This window comes from Halichoeres trimaculatus, unplaced genomic scaffold (genome assembly GCF_033239565.1).
Source record: "Halichoeres trimaculatus isolate MK-OKI-2021-1 unplaced genomic scaffold, fHalTri1.1 fHalTri1_scaffold_10, whole genome shotgun sequence".
In the NCBI taxonomy this organism is placed as follows: Eukaryota; Metazoa; Chordata; class Actinopteri; order Labriformes; family Labridae; genus Halichoeres; species Halichoeres trimaculatus.
The window spans coordinates 3,878,689-3,900,600 of NW_027437187.1; the positions used below are offsets into that span (position 1 = coordinate 3,878,689).

At 43.5% G+C, this 21,912-nt stretch overlaps 1 protein-coding gene across 1 annotated transcript in view; it reads right to left on the minus strand.

Moving 5' to 3' along the window:
• tmtc2b (transmembrane O-mannosyltransferase targeting cadherins 2b) overlaps positions 1-21,912 on the minus strand; it is a 184,772-nt gene that overhangs the window by 133,774 nt on the left and 29,086 nt on the right. The window lies entirely within an intron of this gene.

Here is a 21,912-nt window from a genome sequence, read left to right on the forward strand (position 1 = left end):
CGAACATGTGTGGTCCTTTATCAGACCCAGCAAGCAGTGAGCACCACGCCTCCGTCAATGGGAAGACGGATGCCCCCTTGCTTATTGCCCCAAAACCCAGTAAGAAAAGCTGTAGGACAAAAGCACCCGCTGGATGGGAGAGGGCCTTTGAAAAGGTCGCAGAGCAAGGCTGCATGGGTTTGCTCCTCTTCAGGGGAGGACAATGAAGCTGACAGGTGCTGAAGGAAGACACAAGAGGACTGAGCCAGAGAAAGGAGATGGATTGGTTTGAGTGTGGAGGAGGATGCTGGGCTGAAAGAAAGGGAAGAAGCTCTTAAGAAGCTTCCTGAGGAGAGCACAACAAGTATTTATGTTGCACATTTTCTGCTGGCTTGTTTATTGACGCAGCAAACAATGGATTCCAGCCGAGCAAACATGAGATGTACGACCGGTAAACAGTTATAGACAGACATGTTGTCAGCACAACCGTCTACTGTTTGTGTTTATCTGTTTATAATGACGCCTGACACACAACGACCCTCAAAGTCACTTCACAAACATGTCAATATTTTCAGCAGAAGGACTTGTCACAACACGAGCGTGACGCCGTGACTCATCCTTCCCTTTATTCATTTGTCTTCATCCGATGTGACTGGGAAAGTCGCAGCCTCTGCAGCAGGAAACAGATGGAGCGACGTCCTCCATCAGATCAAAAAGCAGGGAGGCAGTTCTGACCTCTCAGCTCCTCGTCCAACACACACACTCACACACTCTCTCACACACACACACACACACGCCACCTCTGTGCTGCTCTCAGGTCAGCCTTCAGGAGGCAGCTCCTCTCAGGAAACCTTTCCTTAAGGAATTAGGGTCAGGATCAGAGATCAGGGACGGATGGAAAGAGCAATGGGAGGACACTTACGTCACCCCCGTCTCCTCCTGTCCCGGCCTGTCTTTGGCGATCAGCTCTCTTACACAAGAGGCTTTAGAGCTGCATTATCCGCTCTGATGGGACCGAGGTTCACAGAGCAGCAGGCTGGTGATGCGGCTCATCAGACACCACAGTCCCTGTCCTCAAAGTCCAGCAGGCCAAACCTCACAACTGTCAGCACGTATCCGTCAGCACGGGGCATACTGAGCACGTAAACACGCACACTTCACACGACACTCAGCAACCTGTTAGAGTCTGAGGCAGAGAGGCTTAACAGTCCTCCTGTCACCACACGACACACTGGGTTTAAACTCCGCTCAGCAGAGGTGAAACAACAACACAGGGAATGGGTTTGTTTCTGCACACAGTGAAGTGTAAATCTTCTGGTTAATGATACCCAGCTGTAGCTGCAACCTTTTTATTTAATGCAGGGGGCTCTCATGGCAGTATTTAGGTGATAAAATGAAGAAGTCAGTCTAAATGTACGATCACACTGTGAGTAACAAGATCAGCAAGTCACCAGAGGGCTCTTCATTTCTTATGAAGAGCAGACACATTAGTGCATGAAGCCTGCAGGCTGAGGGAGGCCAAAGAGTCTGAACCTTTGAGTGAGCCCACAGAGACCAGCGTGATGCTCTGGTTTAATGTCAAATTACATCATCTGAAGCTCTGTGTTAGGAGTTTGTACTGGTGTGGGTGGTTATTTTTTCTGTTTCAGAGGATAACATGACTGCTGAATACAAAACGTCTTGCAGGTATTCAGAGAGGGGGGTATTTTCTTCAATCTTTAGGTTAGCAAAACACTCGTGAATTCAAGAAAACACAAAGCAACAGCAGCCAAACTGAGTGTTGGCATTAAAAACAAACTGCTGTAGGCCAAATTTAACAGGTATGAGTGCTGCAGAGGGTTCAGCTCAGACAGCTCAAAGCAGTGCAATAGAAGGGAAAACTGCTAGGTTTACAGTGCTCAAAGATCCAACTTTTTCAAAGGTAGAGGACTGAAAACTTTCACGGCTAACCGGGAACTTCAAACCTATGGTATCCTGAGAAGGGATTCTACCAGTGTCAGCCAATATATGAGCAGGTCTACAGCATCAATTTTGAAATGAGCCTGAAAGTAGTACGTTTACCAGTTTAGCCAATGGAAAAAGATTTTCAAGAGCTTGTGACAGAAAACTAATGATGAACAAATACATAGCCCCAAACTGGAAAGTTTAAAGTCTGTTTTAATTTAGTTATTCTGTCTCCCACTTCTATAGGTGTTTCCTGACTGCTGGAACTTTCCCCTGGAGCTATGTTCTTCTTTGAACAAATGAATTTACTCCTGAAAAAGGCTTCCTTGATGGTAAAAAAGTTTAAAAATGTCCAACTTTGACATTAAGTCTAACATGTCAGTGGATATCAAGTTTACAACGGCTAACAGAAGAAGTTCTGTACATGTACAAATCAAAATATTCTCATTAGAAAAGTAATGAATGATAATCTGAAACCATTTGAGAAAGAAGCACTCTGCTTGGCTTGGTTTGTTTTTAAGCCAAAACACAAGTTGATTTCTTCCGTCCCCATGCTTCAGACGGTAGTGTCTGGTTGTCTGGTTTTGCTGGCTGTGTTCTCTACCTGGATCTTTAGCCTATCCCGGCAATGTAAACAATGGGCCACTTGAGGTGTGAAAAAAGATTGATACAGCAATATACCACAATACATTGACCTCTGGTATAACATCGATATTTCAACTCTGACAATCTATAACTTTGTAAGAATGACTATTCATATTTCAGCCAATCTGGAAGCAAAATCCGACTTCTGCCTCTCCAGTGCTGTAGATGGTATGGAAGAGCTACTCTGTTATGTGTCGATAATGGCTTGTATTATAAATACAATCTAGAGGAATATTTAAAGTATATTCAAATATTCTATTTTTAAGTTGATGATATAGATTTTGATGCTGTAAACATCAATGTTTTCTTTTTGTTTTGGTTAGCTGGTATAAATCATTTTATTTTTTTACAGTGTAGTAGACTGATAAAATCATATTCAGAATAATTTTTTTACAAAATAAAAGTTTTTTTTTTTTAAGGGAAATTGGTTTCACAAACTCACCACATCTTTTACCCATTTTTTTTTTGATACATTTATTTAATGTCACAGTAGTTTCAATGGCAAACTTGACACACTTTGTGTTTTCAAGTTAAGTAACACTGCATTTGATTTTCAGTATTTAAAAAAAAATAAATAAAAAAGAAAATTTGTTTTCAGTTAAATAGTTTAGACTTAAGTTTTTCTTTCAAATTTTAGTAATACTTGCGTAATTTATATATCTACCAATATCAACATCATGTCTGTTTATTTTTTAGTTAACTGTGTAGAATATTGCAGTATATCAAAATATTGTAATATCGTGATACATCATGGTAATTCAGTATCATGATTCAAGTATCAGGATGTGTATTGTATTGTATTTACTAGGGAGTAAAAGTTCCAGGACCTTCCAGCCAAAAAAAAAAAACACCTCATGAAAGCAAAGTTGTCAGTTTTGAACTGTGAGTTTTTAAAGCCGCGTTTCCACCAAGCAGTCCGGGTCGGTTCATCTCGGTACGGTGGCGTTTCCACAGACTCATCCCGGGACGGATCCCTAAAAACCGAGACGAGCCGTCCCACTTTTTTGGGACCCTTTCGTATGGGTGCCAGACTGAACTGATCCGCTCTCGGGAGGTGGTGCAACACACTGCAGACTGTTGATTGGTCAAAAGAATCGTCACCCACCCCGACAGCGGCTGCATTTCTCCTTGCGGCTCACAGACTTCTCTGAAACGAAGCTTGATTGCACTTTGTAACAGAGAGTTACATGAAAATCACAGAGAGGACGAAATGCTGCATGTCTTCCATCCGTGCTCTTTGTTTACTGTGTCGCGTTTTCTTCTTTGTTGGTTTTAATAGCGGGATAAGCTGCTACGGCGTCGCGCTATTGTTTACCAGCTGTGGCTTCCGGCATGCGGCTTACACGCCGCCCACCACGAGAGGGCACAGTTTGCTGTGGAAACGCAAACGGGATGAGATTTAACTGTCCCAAACCGTCCCAAACCGTACTGAACCGACCCGTACTGCTTGGTGGAAACGCAGCTTAAGAGAACTCCTGAGAGGAAGAGTTTCTCAAAAGTTCTGACAACTAAATTGTCTTCCTCAGTTCAGCTGGTCTGAAACCAGCATGTCTCTCAGTCCATGCTGTTGGACAGTCTCACTCCACCCTCAGAGGAGAGCAACACATCTGTCTCACATTGTGAACACACATGCAAACAGAGGTGGTGAGAGCTGATGAGAACATCATCATAACATCTGGAACAGAAAACATTTCTCTGACAGTTTAGTGGCTTCATCTGTAAAATTGTGTGGCGAACCAGTTAAACAACCTGCTGTGCGGCTCGATTCTTCTAAAAGCAGCAAAACAGAAACAAAGCCGGGTGAACAAACTGTGGGCAGTAAACAGGCATTGTGCAACATCGCTATGGGTGTGACCACCCAGGTCCAGCATCTGGAAATGAGTCAAACACAAGCCAGCACTCTGTGCAACACAACGACAACCCACATGTTCTTCCTGTGGTGCAGAATCAAAGCTTTTCCCTCAAAGATAAATATCAGCCGATCTCTCACCATCAGGAGCAACGTGGAGGGGAAACAATCATTTTACAGAACGTGCAAACATGTAGGCTCATTTACACACAGGGGAGTCTGAGGAGGAACAATAACCTGATCCCAGCCAAGAAGTTTTCACTCTATCTGTTTCCAGCCACACAGTGAGAGCGCTGCAGAAAATCCCTCAGCTTATTTCTCTCTGGACGGCTGGAATTAAGCCGTATCACACCATCAGGACGGGAACATTTACACAGAGCCAGCTACGGTGAAACTATCCACACCATCAATCTGGCTGAGGACAAGGTGAGAAGTTCACTCTTGTTCCCCGTCACTCACCTCTCACCTCGCCCCGAGATTAAGACACGACATCCTGATATAAACCGAAGAAAAAGAGTCTAAAGATGTTTGAGTTGAGCTGGCCAGAAAACCCCTCCTGAGGGGAAGGTTGCTCTCGAAGCATTTGTTCGAGTAACAAACTGTCAGACCTGGAACGTGCTACTGAATATAATTGGCCAGAAAGGCCTTCACAGTGGTACATTTCTTCTTGTTGCAACACCTCAGGCTATATTTATGCACAGCCCTCAGACATATGCAGAATATTAATAAATCAGGACAAAAATCATCTGGAGCGCTGCTTTTGGATGCTTCCTTTACACTGGGGAGGAAACTGTTATTGCAGGTGTCCTCTGAACAAGCCCAGTGTTCCTTCTCAAGTATGTCAAATAAAGAGTGTGAGAATGCAGCATGTTTCTTTTCTCTGCACACGTTACATCAAACACAAGTGCAGCTTTGCATGATTACATAAAAAGATTTTTTTTCCCTCTGTAAGATCAGGCAGCTGCCAGGGCGAGCAGGGCAAACACTTTGCATAGGTAAATTCACAAAAGTAGATTAGTCTGTTTCTCCCATAATCCCTTTGTTGCCAAGAGGAAGGGATTTGTGGGTCAGGGCGAGGGGGGGTGGGGTCATTCGCTGTCCACCTACAGCAGAGTGTAAAGAGAAGCTGCGATGCTTCGACCAGACACGCAGCCAAAGCCTTGCTCCCCCTCCCCCACACACACAGACACAAACCCAGACACACACACAAACACACACACACACACACACACGCATACATCTTCTCTCAGACAGACCAGGAACACACCATAATGGCACGATGACCTACAAACCCCAACCCCACAGGAATTATTCACAAGCTTCGAAATCAGATTCCATTAAAAGTCAGCAGCAATGCATAACAGAGGGGGGGTGCCCCCCACCACCCCACCCGACCCCATCCTGAGTCCATGCATTCTCACACACCATCATTTAATGAGCCCCAGAACAAAAGACATTCATGTGAAACACTCCTGCTTTGTTTCAGACGTACTGTACTGTACCATGTAGAGCTAAAAACACACTCCTTCAGAGACGAAGCGAGGAAGAGGAGACATGTTTACTCTGCGAATGGGCTGATGTTTGAAATTCAGATATTCTACAATCAAAATCTCACATAATCTTAATCCTGGGGGAGCATGAATCTTATTATGCCTCGATGAAAGTGTGATTGAATTAATTAGCCTCAGAAAACCCAATTATCATAAGTGCAGTCTAATTTGAGATAAGGACTCCGCTGCAGTAAGCTGCGAAGCCTCTTGAAGGCTGCAGTAATACATCATGACTCAGACATTTACCAAAACAGGAAGTAACGGCTGGGAGCGAGGCAAAGCCTCTTTTCATCTTTCACCTCTCCGTTTGAGAAGCTCAGGATTAAATCCAGGTGAATTCAGCGAAGAATGTAAACAAGATGTTTCCAGCACGCTGGACATAAAAACAGCACATCTTTCTTTACGTCCCATAAACACGGACAAACAATGAGAAAAAGATGGACAAGAACTTTTTTTTGTTTGTTTCTTTTTCCATCTCTTCTCTTCTTTCTGTCTGAGGATGTTTGACTAAACAATGTTCATACATCTGTGGTGAAACTGAAAACAGGGTTATTTCAAGCTGGGAACCAACACCATACACTGCAGAACATCCAACCACTGCAAACGTTTCTGTTGTAGCTCTAATCAAAAATAACACATTAGACTGAATATGAGCAACATTCATGCGACAAGTCCAGATAAACATTTTAGTTCAACATAGCACAGAAAAAAAATCTAACTTCAGCTGCTTCTCATGAGTGAAAGAAGTCTGCAAATGGAGTAAGGAAAAAAAGTACTTTAAAGTTTCCTCAATTGAGACATGATTTGTATTGAGCTTAAATCAAAGCAAGTTTTATTTTAAGAGATGAAAGTTTATTTGATTTCTGGTTTTCTCATTTTTAATTGTTATGCTTTGCACAGTAAAGCTAGCATGCGTACAATCAGTTCTAGCTTGATAAGGTCAGCACATTTTAATCATGCCAGCCTGCTTCGTTTAACCTGAGCTGCCATGTCCAGTTTGTAGAAGCAGTGGTTACCCTACCATCGTACAAGGGGGGGCAAGAGGGGCACCTGCCCCTCCTGGAAGTCGAGTTAATTTTATTTTCCATACAGCACTAGATCACAGCAGAAGTGATTTAGGCCCCGTTTACATGACACCGAAAACGGTCGATTCCGCAAATATTTCGTTGCGTTTTGGCCTTCCGTTTAGACGAGACCACGTTGCGTTTTCAGTGAAAACGCAAACTTTTGAAAACGCTCCCCAGAGTGGAACGATCTGAATCCGCTCCTCCATCCAGCTTCGTGTAAACACAGAGTGGAGCGTCTCAGGGTGAAACGCTGACGTCACCGCATGCGCACTCGCAGTTTCAGGGGAAGGCTCCGCGCTCAGCCACATTTCCAGTTGAGCCAGTAGGTGGCGGTAATGCGCGTTATGGTTGGATTGCCGACCGTCTCACACAACAAAACGGCAGAAAAAGAAAGAAGAGAAGAGGAGACTTCTCCTCCTGGAGTCGTATGAACGCGGATCGTTTTCACGCCGTCCTCATGTAAACGGGGGTGGCTTTTGAAAACGCAAAGGAAGAATCATTGCGGGAGTCTCCGTGTAAATGGGGCCTTAGTGTTGCCTCTCTTTTTTATTCAATTTAACAGACTGAGGGGCTGTTTGCAAGACAATGGTTTTAGGATGAAACGCAGAAGTATTGTTACATTTCAGTCACTCGTTTACACCAAAAGTGTTTTAGCCAACCTAAAATGCAAACTTTTGAAAACAGCCTCCAGTTTGGATTTTTTTCTGAAAGCTACCACCACCCATACCCTGTGAACAGCAAACTGGAGTTTACAGCATAGTTTTCAGCTCCGCTTCATGCAAGCATATCCAACAGTTGTTACAATTGTAGTGGTCTACCGTGTTGTGCTTGTGCTGCTCAATCTGCTGAATCTTCTGACTGTCTGTAACAAAATGAGCATCTGTTGCTCCACTTCTGCTCTTAGTATTCACCAATACACCAGATGATCGGCTCGACTCTACTTTAGTGGAGATCTACCAAAAGCTGCTTCTGGACAAGACAGTTACAGCACCACCTACAGGCCTGATATGCTTTTTCGGATGACACGTCATGCAAACAGGGCCTAAATCGTCTCGTGTTATTTTTGTAATTTAAATGACGGGATGCCATTTGTATGTCCGCGTTCCCTTCCGTGCTTCGGCACGCTTCGAAGAGGTGGGCTTTGGCACGGTTTACTTCCTGTACGAGCACAAGCACGCGGACAGCGCGTGCGATCCATTACGTATAATCACCGCGACCGCATCTCTCAACAATCATTTTAAACAAAGCGGGGGTGTTAGAGAGCTGTGTCGGGTGAAAACGACTTAATATAAGTCCAAAAGTCTCTAAAGTTGTAGCAGTGCTCTGTGTGTCTCATTGTGCTGACTCTGATGAGATCGCGCTTTATGTAAACAAATGCTTCACGATGACGTAGGCGGGCTGTGCGCGTGTCTGATACTCGCTAAAGTCTGGTTCATATTGGGGTAGTGTGACCGCTGGCTGTACTCTACAGATGGGGAACAGTGCTGCGGGGGGGCAATAGTGATTAGGCACGGCACGGTTTGGATGGCCAGTGTGACCGCGTCCTTACACTCACAGTCAAGCACAACCTGTATAGACGACAGAAAGCCACCACAAGGAGCATCTCACAGTGCCTTCTCTGTGAAGATGCAACCTCCCCCACCCCATGCTGCCGAAGACGTCACCACCCCCCTCAAGCCTGTAAACCAAGGGAAATCACAGAGAAGTGTTTCTGAAGTAGCCCAAATGAACAAAAAAATTCAGTTCTCTCTGTGTCCACTTGAGGCATTGTAAAAAAAACGAAGGAAACCCCTTCAACCCCAGATTAAAATAGTTGTGTTTACAGCGGAAATAGACATGTTTACAGACCCGGGGAGGTTTTCGCCAATTCACGTTAAGACTCATGATTAAGTGAAATACAAGTGGTTTGATGTGACTGAACTTCCACTTCCACCCTCTTCTTCTCTGTTTGCACTCTTGCTTGGATGGTACGCCAAAAACTCCTTAGTGTGAAGTTTTAAAAGCCTCCAACAGTGAGTCTGCCGTACTGAACAGCTGTTCCTGTCATGTCATGTTTTTGTTTCCTCTCTGTTTTGGTACCTTGGATGTTACTCTGTAGTCTTTTGTCTACCCTCTCATGGTCTGTTTTCTAGTACTCCTTATGCGTACACACACACACACGCACACACACAGGATGACAGGAAACAGGACACAAGTGTGACACAGAGATGCAGGTAAAACTTACAAGAAGGAAAGAGTACAATGAGGAACTCTTATGAGAAGGTAAACACACAAGGGATCAAGAGCTATAAAATCAAACAGGAAACACTGAAGACTCAATGTGTTAACACTCAGGAATACCAGAACACCGGACGTGAGCCAGAATAAGACAACAAAAAAAAACGACCATAGTGCCCATGCAAGGAAACAAAAGACAACTTGACGGTAACAACCTCCATCATTCTTCATGGAAGTCACTTCCCTTTAGAATGAAACCATCACATAGACCTCAGAATCTCAAAGGTTGATTCAGGAGCTCGCTTTGAAACCTGCAACTGTACACTTTCAGCCAAAAAGCTGTTGTTTCACATGTTCACCCACTGGTGTCTGTCTTCAAGAACAGCTCAGGGTTCATTGTCACTAAAGGACATTTCAGCCCCATTTCCACCAAGCAGTCCACTTTAGATCATTACAACTGGCTCAGTTAAGCCTGGTACTGTTTGCGTTCCCACAACCAACCGTGGCAGGGGTGTGTAAGTCGGGTGACAAAAGTCGCATCAGTTATGTAATAGCGTGACGCCATAGCAGCGTGACACAGTGAACCCGCTAATAAATCCAACAAAGAAGAAAAATGCGACATTAAACAAAGAAGAATGATGGAAGACATCCAGCAATTTGTCTTCTATGTGATTTTCATGTGGCTCTTGGTTACAAAGAACAATCAAGTTTTATTTCGGAGAAGGCTGTGTGCAACTAGGAGAAATACAGCAACAAGTGATGATTCTTTGGACTAGAGATAGACTGATAAGGATTTTTTTTGGGCCGATACCGATGCTGATTATTAGTATTCAAGGATGCCAATAACCAATATCTGAAGCCGATATTAATTTGCTGTCAAAGTGAAAATATTGGCGTAAAAAATTGAACAATACAAACTCCAACACTTTCCTGCATTCAAATGCATTCAAGCATATGTTCATTAAACAGCTCCCAGACTTAGCAGCATATTTTATAAAGTTCAATAAAAACTTTAAAAAATAAATAGCTAAAGTTTTCTGCAGTAAATAAAGTTTTACAAAATTTCAATGTAACTGCAATAAAACTGGACAGAATTGAGTTTGTGTTGCCTTTTACAGGCATGTTATGCAGTTGGATTAATTTTCTGTTTGGTTTTACATGACTGATTTTAAATGTTTTGAACATCTAGGGCTTCCATAGGGTGGATGGAGAAACTGTGCAGAGAAGCATCAACAAGCAGCTCCTGAATGTCTACAGTTTAAAACATTTCTTATCATTTTATCATTTTTTAAGAGGAAGAAAAACATATTCCTGGGGGTGTTGATAAGAGGAGTGATTTTTCAGCCTGTGAAAGTTAAAATAAGCTCATAGACAGTAAGATAGTCACACTGCTAATTGCGTTAGCCCAATAGTGGCAGCCCAGTCAATGGGATTTTCCATTGACATTGGTAATATCGGCTTTCAGATTAAAGGCTGATGCCGATATGCCCCAAATGCCAAATATCGGCCCCGATAATCAGCCTGGCCGATAATCTATCCCTACTTTCGACCAATCAGCGGGCTGAAGTGTTGTAGCTCCACTTTCCAAGATGGGATTGGTTTGGTCTGGCATCCGTACCAATGGGTCCCAAAAAGTGGGATGGCTCCTTTTGGTTGTTTGGGGATCTGTCCTGAGATTCGTCAGTGGAAACGCCACAAAATGTGTAACATGCTGAGACAAACCAAACTGAACCGCTTGGTAGAAACAGGGCACATTTTCACTTGAGAGCAACCCACTCCGTCACTGAGCCTCAATGAACTAGAGAAGTAAACCTTCGCTGCACTTTGAAAGTCAAGCACAGTAGAGTGAGTGCAATTCATCCGCTGAAGACAACGAATGTCTTTCAAGGTGATCCATCAAGAAGGTTTTCAGAATACTTAAGTACTGAGATGAAAGGAGAAGAGGCCTACATTTCTTCAACTTATCAGCAAAATGTAACATGGAGTAAAATCATTTGCATCGACTGTTTTTCTTTGATAACTGAAAAATAGTGTTGAGGGACGAGTGTGTGCAGATACCAAGAACTGAATCACACTAAACAAGAGCCAATGCTTTAGTCTCCTGGTAACTTGGTTTTAAATAGTTCATACACTTAAATTAGACTCACAATTTACTCCCAAAATGTGAAATAAATCAGAGTTTTCCTACTTTAAATTAACCCCCAGTGCATCTGGAAACAATTGACACTTTACAGCTGTTTTCATTCCAGCTGTATAAATTGTTCTGTGTTTTATATGTTTTTTTATGGCAGCATCATGAAACCAGGCAGCTTGTTCACAGCAGAATTTAGACGGTTTATGAAATGTCAACAACCGTAAACAGTTCATAAAGTGCCACTACCTTTCAGGTTTACTGGAAATGTTTGATCGTTTACACGACAAAGTGCTCAGCATCTCAGCCCGCCAACGTCTGAGAAACTCTGTTTATGAGTGAACTCCTTCACGAGATGAGAATAAAAGAAGTATAAAAAAGCTTCTTTACACAGAAAATATACGTAGCTCATACTAACAGCTTAATTTGTCTTGCTGTTGGTGCTCTGAGGACCACCTGTTAGAAATGATGCTCATTAGGATGGAGACTGGGAGGCCGCCATGGGGCTGCTCTATCAAACAGCCAGACTCATCCTCCAGGAATCCAGCTGTAAAAGGCGCTCTCAATGGGAAATCACTCAGACGAGCTCGTAAAAGGCACACAGGCGTTTACTCACATCGTCTCACATACACACACACACAGTCCTTACAAACACACACTGTTGCATTTGAGCTGCAGAGTAATGACGCAGAGGAAATAACCATTACCCCTCCAAAAGAATTCAGAAACACATTATTCAGCCGGTACGAGATTTTTCTGTGCTGTCAGCCTCGGTGTGGCAAGCTGCAGGTGAAGATAGGAAATCTCCCCTGGGAGTGAGAAAAAACATCCTTCTGCAAACAATGGATGACAAAAGATGTATGCTTTGGGGTTTTTTCTGGTTTGTTTCTCTATTTTAACTTTATTTCTCCCTGTTTTATGCCTTCAAGCCATTGACATTACTTCAAAACACAAAAATGTAAAGAGCTTTTCTCATGTCTCTCTATAAATCCCCTTTGTACTCAGCAACAACCACCAACTAACGCAGAAGAGCTAAAGCTGTAGTTCCTCAAGTGTCACAGAGCTCAGCCTCGTAAACTGATGTAAACTGTTGTTTTTAATCCGATTAAACTAGAAAAATGTCAAATGTAAAGATGCGTACATGAATCGGTAAAGGGTAAGTCTGTTTTTTCAAGACATGTTTTGATTTTGTTAACCCACTAAAACTAAACTTCTTTGTTACCTCAGGGCAACATTATGCTGTTAGCCCTCTTTTGTTGGGGCAGTCACTCAGTGCAAAGCTTTTTGTGAGCAACCCAGCCCTGGAAACAAATAGTCCTGCAGCACCCCATAAGGGACCTAATGGTTGGCGCTTCCTGTCAAGGCGTCTCTAATCCACACCTGGTTCCCTGCCACTGCAGGTCTTCCTCTCTCAAGGAAATAGACAAGGCCTCACCTTGACCCTCAGACTCTGCCTCTTCCTTAGAGGATGTGTCTGCTAGATTCAAGAGTTCCTCATAGTATTCCTACAAAATCCTCAGTCTGGGGTCTTCTGATCTTTGCTCTCTCTTGCTGAGATTCCTAGGACTTCCTTGAGGGCAGCTCAAAGCTTACAGCATCCTTAGCCACCCACTACCTTACAGCTTCTTTCATATCAAGTCTGAAAGGCCCCCTTCTATCTGAAGACCCTGTGTCCCACCAGCTGGTTCCGAGGTTACCGGCACGACGGCCACCAAGTTTCCAGACCACAATGAAGACTTCGAACTTGGCCCAATCGGAGCCCCACGTCACCAACCTCCAGGGAAATGCATGAGAATTCCTCTGAAGGTGGGGCTCAAACCTTTGCAGACAGGGGCCTCTGCTTTGTCCTGGGAGACCCCACACCATCCTGGTCTTTCTCCTGACAACTAAGCTCACAGGTTTACAGGGACATTCATGACAAACCTTTCAGATTGAGTCTGTTTCCTCATTTCAAACATCATTAAAGCTGAGTGAAGCATTGCTAGTTTCAACATGCCAACTCCTCAGTTAGGAAAGTTACTATTGGCTGTCCCAGAAGTCACTAAAAGCCACTAAATGACGCTGCTGTCTAATCTGCATAATAATCTATTGTCATGTAATTGTCATGGACTCTGTAGGAGAGAGAAATAAGGTGGGAGAAACAGAGAGCAGGAAAAACACAACATCATAAATATGTTTAAAAAAATAACTTTCTTCTGTCCATTCTTGTTTTTTTAATGTCTAAATATCAACCCTCCTCCTTTATCTGGGCTGGGGATCAGCAGAAGTGATCTCATCTGCTGTGAGTGAGGACTGTCTGTCTGTGTTTGGACAGGGGAGGGACTCACACACACTGACCATTGAGGCGGTCAAAACACACCTCAGATTCTCCAAACTCCAGAAAAGTTACATGAGTTGTCCTCTTTTAAAAATCTCCCCAGAGGGGTCTGAAAAGTCATTAAATGTAGCGACAAAGTCGCTAAGTCCGTGGTTTTATCCTCCACTTTCTTCCTGCCGTCATCAGAGCTCAGACTGAATCTAAAGTGCTCCCAGACAGCAGAATGACTCAACACCACAGGTACTACTCTAACTCTGTCTTCTCCGCTGGTCATGTAAACAACACACGTTTCACCACAAAGTGTCCTGCTTTGCTCCTTTGCCTCAAGTTGCACGTGTGTATGATTGGAGCTATATACTCGCTACTAACTGAGTAGTAAAATGAAAAAAAAAAAAAAAAAACTGAGTGAAGCACACCCACCCTGAACCAAGTGAGGAAAACTGATAGTGCAGATTTTTTCATAAACTGTTTCCTCCCTATCGAGGAGCCATCGTTGGAGCTTAAATTTGACTTTTTTTTACTGTATCTCACACAGATGTGAGTATAAAGAGACAGATTGTGAACTGTATCCTTGAATACTTAAATTTGCAAAAAGAGGTGAATTTGTGTTGAATTGCTTGTTTTGTTTACTTCTTGCTCTCAATGAAAACCATGACATTTTCATAATGTTTGTGCTGAGGGCTTTGCATTATTTGTGGTGTGGCTGGTTTGGCTGATGGGCTGGGTGTGTTGGAGTTGTGTGTTGGCTGAGCTCTGGCTTGTACTCCACCTCTTGTTGAGTGAGCTCAGTCATTACAGCTCTTCATGGATGACAGAGCAGGTTTTAAATAGTCTCTGATCAAAATCCTAAAAGCTTGATTCCACCACTGAGGACTGAGTTTAGGGGGAGGTCATGCCCATATTAAAAAGCTGTTAGAGCACGCCTCTGAAAGTCCCCCCGTCACCTTTAATTACCCGAGCTCCTCTCTCCTGATGATATTAACCTCACCTCAGGTATTAATAGATGTTAAATGAGCACATGCTGTTCCTTTACATCCTCTGCTGGGTTGTTCTTTATTTACGTGGCTCTCCTTGGGAGGCAGCATCACCTCCACCAGGCAGGCTGTGCAGAATGTGGAGTCTCCTGAAGAACTGTTTGGAGTCTGGGGCTCAGGTTTCTGTGTTTTACATGAACAGGGGAAGTTTTTCCAGAGGTAATGAGAATCTGTGCCAGCCCAGAAAAGTGCAAAGCACACTCAGCGGCCCCTGGGGCAGACAAAACAGCATTAAGTATTAAGACTGCTTAAATGGAAAGAAATTCACTGTGTCAACCCAATTTCCTCGAAGAGGAGCGAGGAAGCCATAATCTGAAAAATACTATGTTGACAGAAGGTGTGCGTTCATTTCACTACCCGCGCTGTGCTGGTAATGACCACGGCGGTGTGGTGCGGAGGACTTATGTTTGCCCTCAGTCAGTGGTCCTCTGACTCACAGGGCAGATTATTGGTGATGAAATGTTCACAACTGCAGAGGGAGTAAATGAACTTTGATCCCTGCTCACCTGAGCTCAGAACACAAACATAACGAACAAGATAATCTGTTCAATGCTGGGATGATTAGTCATTTGACACAACAGCTATACTGAGTCATGACGGGCAGATGAAAAAAAATGGAAAATGTTTTGTTTTGCAAGACTTTCAGGAGCTGCTTGTCTGTATTTTATAAACTGTTAACTGTAAGAGACTCTGACTTCAGCTAGCTCTGCTGTTGCTGTTGTTGATGCAGCTGCACAGCAACCCTGCTATGTTTACACCCTCGCTTTGCTGGTAGTGCTAAAGCCAGCCTGCTCATCAACCAAACCGCAGGAGGTTCAAGCAGAACAGAGGATAGAGAAGACGCAAAAAAAGATGCAAGAGCTGTGTGGGAAGAGAGCTGGTGTAAAAGGACAGGAGCTATAGGAGAGATATGAATCATGTCTACCTGCTCTCAATATGGACAACGTGACAAATAAGCAGAGATGGCAAAAGTACCCGGATTCCTTATTTGAGTAGAAGTAAAGCTGCCATGCTGCAAAGCTATTAAACACAGGATCATTTATATGGAATCTACTTTAGCAATGTTATTGTTTGAACAAACACTCCCTGCCTTGTACTTCACTGTGTAGCCTTTTAGCACATCATACTTCTGAACTCTCAACTTTGGACCAGGATTAGCTTCTAAACTACGGTGTCACCAATCATGCTCATAAGCCCAACTCTTAATCAACCTTTTTAATAGCACTTTTTTAATAGCACATCAGGCAGTGATTGTTTCTCACTGTACAGGTGTTGTTGTTAGTGACACACCCAGAGACTACAGATGAAAACAACTGAGCTTCTCTGGCCAATGGGTGCTGCTCCTGTGACTGTGTGGGACCCTCAGCTTTGGCCACTTTGTTAGTGCAGACCCGCTCCGACACACACACCACATGCTTGCAAGCACACATACACGCATACTAGGGATGGGTACTGAATAAGGCTGCACGATATTGGAAAAAACTGACATTGCGATTTTTGGGGGGTTTGCGATATATATTGCAATATTAAACAAAGAAGAATTTTCACCAGATGTCTTGAAAAGCTCTGTTTGGGAAGAATTTGGTTGACTCACAATTAGGGATGGGTACCGAATTAGGTACTTTTATAGGTACCAACCGAAATCTGTCAAAAGTACCAGGTACCGATTCACAAAAAATCAAAAGATACCATGTTTAGGTACCTAAATGCATCTTTGTGAGTATGAGGGAGAGGAAGGGTAGGCGATTTTCCATGCTGGACATGAACACAACATTACAAGGTTATATATTAAAGAAAAAATATGTCAAATTGAAAAAAATATATATATATATATTTAACAAACTTATATTTTTTACCATATAAGCACAAAAAAGTACCGGGCACTGGTACCGTATCGTTTCATATGAGAAAGGTACCCATCCCTACTCACAATAACACCATTGTATTCCTATACTACCGTTTAATCCAGGCTAAGGGGGTTTATCTGTGAATGATGAAGATAGCTGTATATGACAGGGATCCAGGAGGCTGTCTCTGTACAAAATAGAATAGGTTTCAATTTCAGTTGCTTTTTTCCCATTTCTCCAATAAATGGGGGAAATGAGATAGTCACATCACATGCGCGATGTGACTATTGCACATGTGCATATTGCAATGGCGATGTTCAAACGATATATTGTGCAGGCCTAGTGAAGGCCTACTGAATTAGATACTTTTATAGGTATCGAGCAAATTCTGTCTATAGTATTGGGTACTGATTCACAGAAATCAAAAGTTACCATGTTTAGGTACCTAAATGCATCCTTGTGACTGTGAGGGAGTGAAAGAATAGTTGATTTTCCATGCTGGACATGAACACAGCATTGCAAGGTTATATACTGAAGAATAAATATGTTAAATTGGAAAAGTTTGAGATTTTACTGTAAAAAATTGATGTTTTTTTACCACAAAAACACAAAATAGTACCAAAAATTGGTACCGTTGAGTACCGATACTGATTGCCAGGTACAGGGCATCAGTACCATATCGTTTCTAATGTGAAAGGTACCCATCTCTAACGCACACAGTCATGTCTCCTTGTGTGTCTTTCAAAACCCCAAATGAAAAATATATAGGCTTAGACTTTATATATTAAGTAACGAGTAATAATGTAAAAAGTAGAAAGTACCAGTATTTATGTTGAAAATATAACTAAGTAAAAGTAAAAAGCCGTCAGACAAATAAATGCTTATAAAAGTACAAAGTACCTGAAAAATCTGCTTAAGTACAGTAACAGAGTATTTGTACTTTGTTACTTGCCATTTCTGGAAATAAGAAGGATGAGCTGACAGGCTCAGCCAGAAGTCAGAGAGTTTGGGTAATGTAGGGTGGCTTGCCTTGCAGAGATATGGATCCACCAGAATATTCCTGACCACACCAACACCGTCACTATAAACAGCTCCTGGACTGACACCAAGACCAGTAAAAGAAAGGCCAGGGGACCCCCTCTGCATACCAGTAACCGATGGTGTAATCCTGGTCACCTTACACGTTAGCAGTGGATCTGCTGCCCAGACTTTGGGCTGTTAGCTGTGGGTCTCTGACCATATTACCTGCCTGTCATACTGCTGACTTCTTACATCCCCCTTCGGCAAAACCTGACAACAGCGCGAAACATCCTCAGCCTGACTGCAGACTGAGCACCTGAGATTTTCTTTTTACATCCTGCTAGTTGGATCAATGTGTGATGAAAAAAACACTTCTGATCTCTCTTTGTTTTGTTTTGTTTCCCCCACACAGCCTCTCCACCACGCTGAGCTCAGAGTCTCTGTAAAGTCATGAATGGTCTGAACAGCCTGAGGAAGCTGCGTGGGTGTGAGTTTATGTTTGCATTTCTATGTTCAATGACATATTTTACATACTGCAACAGTACATCAGCACCAGGGAGCCCGAGACTCACAGAGGAGCTCAGTTAGGAGCAAACTGATAAGGAGGGAGACAGCAGAGGGTGAAAGGAGCTGAAGCGTCACAGACCGAGACAGATCGTATAAGACACAGCTGTGCGAGGGTTAGCTGTGTAAACCTGTTAGCATGCTGGATCCTCACGAACAGAGTTCAGACGAGGGCGTCTCAGAGGAAAGATTTACCTGCTGGTTCAACAAGGAGTAAGTGAATTAAGAGAGGAGGACGGATTTACAGGAGCTTTCCATCAAGAGAACAATGTACAAAGAAGGTCAAACGTAACAGGCTGTGTAGGGTAGCCTCCAAGTCTTTGTCCTTAGATCTTAGCAGATAAAACAGGTGCAGACATTTATCTTCCACAAGTTCACACTTTTATGTTTCTGACGCCAAGGCAAGGGTTTGCTGCCTGACAGGAATGGTGCAATCGGTCTTTGAAGGATTCACAGATTACAACATACACTACAAACAAGTGTTTTTGTCTTATTTTTTAGTAAACTCTGTCTTATCTGACTTGATTTGAGCTACATTCAGCTGACAAGACCAGAAGGTTTATTGATTCATGATATTTAAAGCAGGGATGACCCAATCAGATTACGTGATGGGAAATCAGGGCTGATCACGTGGTTACAGACTCAACCGGTAACAGACATTACAACCCGATCAGGATCATATATATGTGTATATGTATAAATATTTATATTCTTATTATAATAACAATAACATTTTAAAAAATGGGAAAAACTAACATGACATCACAACAGTGACACTAATGGTTAAATGCTGTTTAGTGCAGAGGAACATGGCAAGGGCTTAAAAGCTATGGTCTAGGACTTGGAGGCTTGGTAATTATTAATAACACTGTTTATGAGGCTGTAATGGTCCGATGGTCCAATGTACGCAATAAAAAACAAAAAGGATGAAAAAAATCCATTCAGAACATGTGCTGCAAAATGGCATAATAACTGACCAATCCGAACAGCCGTTACCCTCATTTTGGGTTTGTGCGTGAGTCCATCCAATCCCTGTCTCCCCTGCTCTGCACCATCCTGCCCATGGTCCTGTCTCGTCCTTCCCCACTGCCCCTTTCACGTCAGCTAGCTGCTCAGCTACCGAAGCGTCATGGAGCCGGAGAAGACCTAAACCAGGAAGCTGTTACTGTTACCCTCCACAGGGAAGGGAAGAACACGAAAAAGTTTCAAAGAAGAATTATGAGGGATACAGGTGCCAACAGAGACTGAACATTGGAGAAATGTACGACCGGTGGAAAAAGCTGCAGAGGGATTTTGGACTGAAGACTGACGCAGAGACAGCTGAGTTTCTGTTGAACAGGTAATTACTTTGTTTACCACAGTGGGAGATGTCAGCTGACTCTGGTTAGTCTGTGCCTGTACCGGCTAATGACTGAACGCTGCTGGTCGGAACGGGTCGGCTCTGTCAATAGATTTTAGCATAAGTTAGCCACACATCTTTAGCATTGTAAACTGGGCTGGTGAAGACACGCAGAGAAAGGTAAAGCCCCGCCAACAGTCAGCTCTGCTCTGATCAGCTGGCAGTGGCAACGCCAGACCCACTTCCCCACTTATTCATGGTTTTGATCGCGCCGGTCCAATTGAAAAAGCTACCACTGTGTGTTACAAGGAGGATGACTGTCGTGTTTGTTACATTTTCTGCCAGCCGGCTTCTTGCTCTGTTGGAGGGGGCGTGTTGTTAGGAGGCGCAGGAGGGCCATACGAGCTGGCGGGCGGGGTCTTGGAACACGGAGGGGAGGGGTGAGTGAGGTTGCATTTTTCAATTGTGTCTCATCCGCTAAACTGAGTTTCAGATCCTAGACCATAGCTCCAAGCAAGAACTGCGATGTATCTGAGTAGAAGTATCAGAGATACTCAAAATCAAATAACTCAAACTTGGACTCAGGGGCAAAAAAACTGATCAAGACATCCCTACTTTAGAGACAAAACCAGTGCCTGGATGGCTTGTAAGGAATCTTCCAAGGAAATCTTTGGCGTAAGAATAATGTGTCCGTCAGATTTCCTGAAATAAGACTGATATCTTAATACAAGAAACTAAACAAGCTACTAAAAACATTAAAAATCTGAGCTTATTCTGTTTCTGAGGTTTCTGTCCAAAGAGCCAAACTTGAAAGAACATCTCTGTTGTTCTTAAGAAGTCAGATAATCAATGTGGCTAATGTCCTCTGACGTCCAATTCTGCGGTGTAGCAAATGAGTCCAAACACACAGCTTCAATCCATACAGCAGGGACAGATCTACTTACAGCGAGGATAAAATGAAGAGCTCATCCGTCAGTTTATCCACTCAGAACTCATCCACTGAAGTTAAGTGTGAGCTCAGTCTCGTATCGTCGCCCCAGAGGAGCAGCGAGTGTGGGTGAACCACTGAAGGATCATGAAATCTCACGCAGCAGAGGGAATGGAAACCCAGCTCTGTGCCAGCCTGTTATTTCAGAGGAGCAGAGAGCATTCCTGGAGCTCATATTAAAAATTTAACTCACGCAAACTGGGTTAAAACGCACCACAGAGCACACATTAGGCTCAGCTCAGTAGCCATGGTTTTAGTCCAGACTCTTTGCACTCGTGGCAAAGAAAAACACACTTTAGCGCTGGCAGCTGTGGGCACCCAGAGGAGCCAGCAGGAAAAGGCTGCTTAACCATCACTCAGAAAGTAAGGGGTAGGAGGAATTCCTGTAGTCCTGATTTCATGTTTCACACTGTGTGTGTGGTTTACGGTGCAGGACGCATGAAGAGGGTGAAGCACACAGAAAGAGTGTGAAGGCAGCCGTCATCCTCTGTACTGCCTCCTCATCACTTCTGTAATCCTCTGGGATTTCTCTGAGAGCAGAGTGAAGGACCTCCAACAGCAGCACAAGGAGCACTCACAGGTTTTTATGAGGTGCAAAGTGGGCTGTTACGCCCTCCAAGCCTTCAGCTGCCTCACCTGAGGGCGAGGAGTTCTCTCTGAAACCCAAAGACAAACACTTGTGTATGGATTTTTAACGACTTGAAAAATGTACTTGCAGTTGACCTATCCCCTCTCTGGCTGTGTGACTGTAATATGTGAGGCCGTGCTGCATGGAAAGACTAATGCTCATGAAGAAAGGAGAAGCACAGCTGGTCTCAAAGTCCGACCAACCCAAGGAAAATATGAGGCTCAAACCATCTGACGACCAGTGCCTCTGTCAGTCATGGAAGACCAACAAGTTCTCGAGCTGTTTTCAGGGGGATACAGGACGTCATTGCTGAATGGATTAAACTTGCATAAAAATGACAAAAGATAAACACAACCATGATAAACAACTTTTGAAGAGGGTGTATTCTGCTTTTCTGTAGAAATAAAGTAACAGAGCTGCATGTTCATACTAAACATGCTGATATTCTAACTGCTTCATATTCACATGCTGTAGAAATCCCTGAATCTGTTTGTGAACTGATGAGACTTGCAGAAATGATGAGGTCATAAGGGTCTCTTTACTGGTTCACAACAACTTTAAGGGGCGGACCTCAATCACCAAGGTCTGCTCATAGCCCCACCCCCAACAGACCACCGGAGGACTGGCCAATCAGAGGCAAGGGGGTTTGTGGAGGTGAGGAGCCTTAAAGCAGTGGGGTTTGGTGAGTCGGTCTCAGGGGTTCGACCGCGGAGGTCAAGACACATCTGACTCATCGTGTCAGTTCGTGATGATACACCCTGCTTGGCCATCACTGGCTGCAGATGATCACATT